The sequence below is a fragment of the Arvicanthis niloticus genome, chromosome 2, assembly GCF_011762505.2.
Source record: "Arvicanthis niloticus isolate mArvNil1 chromosome 2, mArvNil1.pat.X, whole genome shotgun sequence".
NCBI classification, from domain to species: Eukaryota; Metazoa; Chordata; class Mammalia; order Rodentia; family Muridae; genus Arvicanthis; species Arvicanthis niloticus.
The window spans coordinates 87,234,773-87,239,692 of NC_047659.1; positions in this window are offsets into that span (position 1 = coordinate 87,234,773).

A 4,920-nucleotide genomic window follows, 5' to 3' on the forward strand; every position below is an offset into this window, starting at 1 on the left:
AATGTCTTTTGTTGTTGTTGTTTTTTGTTTGTTTGTTTGTTTTTGAAGACAGGGTTTCTCTCTATAGACCTGGTTGCACTGGAACTTACTCTGTAGACCAGGCTGTCCTTGAACTCAGAGATCTACTTGCTCCAGTCTCTCAAGTGCTGGGATTAAAGCTGTGTGCCACTACCACCCTGCTTTAATTGTTTTGTTTTGTGACACTTTCTCTGTGTCTTGACTGTCCTGGATTTGTAGACTAGGCTGGCTGGTCTTGAAATTATAGAGATCCTCCTGTCTCTGCCTCTGGAGTGCTAGAATTAAAGGCATGTGTTACCATACCTAGTTTAGTTGACTTTTTTTTTTGAGACAGGGTTTCTCTGTGTAGCCCTGGCTGTCCTGGAACTCACTCTGTAGACCAGGCTGGCCTCGAACTCAGAAATCCGCCTGCCTCTGCCTCCCAAGCGCTGGGATTAAAGACGTGCACCACCACTGCCTGGCTTTATTTATTTATTTATTTATTTATTTATTTATTTTTTATTGACTTTTAAAAGTTAGTGTGAAGAGCTGGGTGGTGGTGGATGCCTTTAATTCCTGCACTGGGGAGGCAGGGGTAGGTGAATGGATGGGCTACACAGAAACCTTGTATTGGAAAATGAGAGAGAGAGAGAGAGAGAGGTTTATTATAGCATAGTAATTTGTGCATATTTTGTACTTTGCTCATTTTTATACACTCCCAACGTTCCTCTTGTCTCCCACAGACCTGTCCACTCTTGCTCATCGTTATCCCTCTTCAAGCAGCCCTGCCTTGACTATAAGAGAAAGCATTCAATGTTTGTTTGCCTTGGAGTTTCTAGATAGCCAGAACAGAACAAAATTCGACCCAGTGCAAGAGTCACTGTGTCTAAAAGGTATAACAAGAAGGCAACACCTTCTGGATGGGCACGAAAAGAGACTCCTGAGAAGGAAACAGTGCTTTGTACTCACAGAGCCAGAGGGTCCTTGGCATGAGTCTGGAGATGAATGCGGGTATCCAGGATTCCAGAGAGACTGGTTGCACCCTACCAGACTCAGGAATCCTTTCTCTTACGTGTGTGTATTCTCCAAAGATCTTCATGATTCCCTCATCCCTACCACAAGAACTTCATTAGCCATCCAAAGCACATTTCTGTTAAAAAGTAAGAAAACTGAACATTATCAATGCAAGATTACTCCCAAATAAATTGCAGTTAAATCCCATTTTTTCCAAAGAAACTCCAGGTGAGAGTATTCCTCCACTAACAGAACAAATTGTGCATGAAGGTCTGAGTGGTGAGCCTTGTGACTCCATGTCCACATTGAGAACTGCCTGGGTCCCACCCACAGTCTGGCTCACAACGGCTGCTCTTGACTGAGGTAGAGGTTCGCTGCTTCAGTTTTGAGTTTGTGGTTTCCAGAAGAAAAAGAAGGAGCGAAACAAAATTCAGCCATGGTAGAAACTTTTAAAAATAATAATAAGCAGTGCTTACCATTTGCCCATGTGTTCTTCCTTGAAAAGTAAGCTAAAATTTCAGGTTCTCCTTGTTGCTCAATGAGAGAGGGACAGGAACAGAGTGTTTTAAAGATTTGAGTGTCCCCATTCTCTTGTTTTGACTTACAGCTGTCAGCTTTACACAGAATCAAAGTAAGGACTTGACTGACTTATAAGCATTTTAACGAGACATTCAAAGGAAGGCATTAACCACCGTTTTGTTTCTAAATCACATCCTGATGGCACACAACTCCCTAGAATTCCCAAGAAGCTTCCACATTCAAATCTTTATCAGTTGCTTGTACATAATCTCTGGGACCATCTGTTTCAGAACAGAATCATGAACAGGGTAACAAAAAGTTCTTCTGGCACCTTTATACCTTTTGATGATAAAGTCGTTTTTTTCATATTACTCTATAGTTTTTCTCAGTCTTATGATATGGTACTTTGAAATATATCTGTCTTTGTTTACCCTGTTTTTGCATTCGTAATTAAAATCCATTCAAGTAATATCCACTCAGCAATCTTCAGGATGTAGCAGTACTTGCTTTTAATGTTCCCATCACGAACATTAAAATGTAACGTGGTTCTATCAATGATGAGTTCCAATGTCAACAAAACGTTGAAAAACTGTTTTGGTTTTGTGTGTGTGTGTGTGTGTGTGTGTGTGTGTGTGTGTGTGCTTTTTGGCCTCCATCCTTATTTAACTCTGCAACTTTTTTTGCAAAGCAAAAAGACTGTGTTAATAAATGACAACAGTGTGGCAACTCCATTTCCAAGGACAGCAGTGCAAAGGCCGCATCTTGCTTTCAGGTTTGGTAGATTTTTATCTGGAGTATAATAGCTTCAAAGATTAACCAGCCATAACTTGCCTCATAAGCTTGAACACGGCTCACAGTGGAACCAACATCGGTATTTGGAGTTCCTGCATAAAGCTATTCAGAGTAGCCCCACAGTCGTTAAAACATACAGTTAGTCTTGTGAATGGCATCAGTGAGCAATCTTTCCGATGTAAAGAAAGCAGTAGGAATAAACTTTAAGTCAAAGGCAAGTTCTTCTGGTCCCTCATCCACAATGTTTATCCCAGTGGGATATGATACAGTCTGTGCAATTGCTATGCTCCACGATAATTATAAAGAGCAATAACATGTGGTATGAATAGAACGTGTAACAAAGACCAGCAGTAGATGGTAAAATAAACCACTGGTTATGTCAAAACTAATAACTTATTTACTCAGGCAGAGCCAATGAGTTAAGCGGTCAGATGAGCTCCATGTTTAAGTCTCACTAATAGTACACGTGGCTTTTCTGGTTCATCATTTTCAACAGTTCCTTCAGAACCATTTTAAGGATTATGTGCAATTGACTAGGTTTCATTAATGGCTTACGTGAGAACACATGCTCACATCCTGGAAGGACGTTTCTAGGATAGTCACATTAGCAACTGTAATTTGCCTCTTTGCTGCTTCTGGGAACAGGTGGGGTGTTCTAAGACCGCCCCCCCTTCATAAACAGCATTCACTACTGAAAGAAAAACAACATTTTTCTCTCGTAGAGATGGAGGCAGCTGTGCAATAGGTCACCGGAGGCATCTTTAAAACATCAAGGATCACAGTGTACTTTAAGAAGTGGGGCACTTCCCATAGATCTCCTCATTTTACTCTGACTCGCTATGCAGTTCTTTTCTTCCTATTGAAACCTTTACATTTTTTATTTATAAATACACAAGGGAATCCATTTCAGACATACACAGCCTCATAAATTATGTTCAGTAGTTGAAACGGTCCACGCTCATGTCACGAATTGAGCATCCTCCTTGATTAGACTGCTATTTATTGCCACCAGCTGCACTGCCTAGCTAAGAAAGTTCTTGACACTCCCGATTGCTTTTCAGCCCCACTGCTTCCGGCTGCTCGCAGGAACTTCTATTTCCAAATGAAGCCACCCTTCCCAAACTCTTCTGCTTCGCAGATTCTTCCTGTCACCGTGATGGTAGAGCGTGGTGGGGGAGGGGACTGAACCCTCTATTCTATGATCTCCCTGGGCTGTAAATCGAGAGTTGTTGTCTAATAGCGCGGGTTTGCAAGCTGTCAAATGCATTCGGGGAATCTACCCAACACACAGTAATGGATTTTTGAGAATTAAGATGTGAATTTAGCTTGTGACCAAAGGATATTTCAGTCACCACGTGTATCTCAGAAAAGAAGCATGGCGTACCTGAGGGGTAGGCACTGTGCTCTATTTTATAACATTTTATAGCAGAAAAAACTAGACAAAGGTAATTACTCCTCTGTTAAAGACTATTATTACACGTGCATGAACAGTTGAGCCTGCTGTTATTTTCTCGGCTGCCTGTGCCGATGGCATCCAGACCATCCAGGCAGGAAAGGCATAGAAATAGGGTCTCAGCTCATTTCCCATTGCACAGTAAGTCCACTTAGAAAGGTAATCTTCCAAACCACAATGTGTGCTCGACACACCAGCGTGCGCCATTAGCTATTGACAGGATCTGTGTCCGTATCTTGTGTATGCCAGTGTGAACATTGGCTCCTGGGTTTTCCCCTACCCCCCTGCTTTCACATATAATTGGGCTCCCGGAGCCCACGGAACGAACAGCCACAGTCAGTGACAGGAGGAGACATCTTTCCGTTTACATGGAAACAGAATTTCCTTGCTCTTCTCCCAAAAAGAGATTCCCTCTAGGTCAAGGTTGAGGCTTTGTGCAGCGTGCGGAGGGCGAGACTGTGTGGAAGACACCTTAACCTGTGCTCTCGGAGAGCTCTCTCGAAGTGGTGTCAGGCCCTGCAGCCTTCATAAGCAGCAAATTTCTTCCCTTGACTAAACAAGGGGACAAGCAGAAAATTGATTTCTAGACATTTCCTTGGAGATAAAGATGGGAAATTAGAGCTTCAAGGTTTCTTGTCCAATCAGAATCTTGGACAAAGACAGACATGGAGAGTTCTGTGCAGTCTGGCAATGTAGCTGTTAAGCCCTTGAGATAAAGTCATTGTATCCCTCCCCAGACTGTACTTCTAATTCAACATGGTACTGAGTTTAAACAGTATAGCCAGTTTGGACATGACTTACTGTGACTTTCATGTGAAGTTCACCAAACATTCAGCAGGCAGTTAGTATTATCTGCGTCACAGTAGAGGAGACACCAAAGCACCAAATTGACTCTAACTAGCTGGGAAGAGTTGACAGGGATGGCTAATGCTAACTTTATGTTGTGTTGTTTCCAGTTTTTTTAATATAAAAAAATGCATTCTCTCTCTCTCTCTCTCTCTCTCTCTCTCTCTCTCTCTCTCTCTCTCTCTCTCTCTCTCTCTGTACACAACACCAATTGAGACCAGAAGAGGGTATAAGATCCTCTGGAACCAGAACTACAGATGTTTGTAAGCTACCTAATATGAGTGCTAAGAACCAAACAG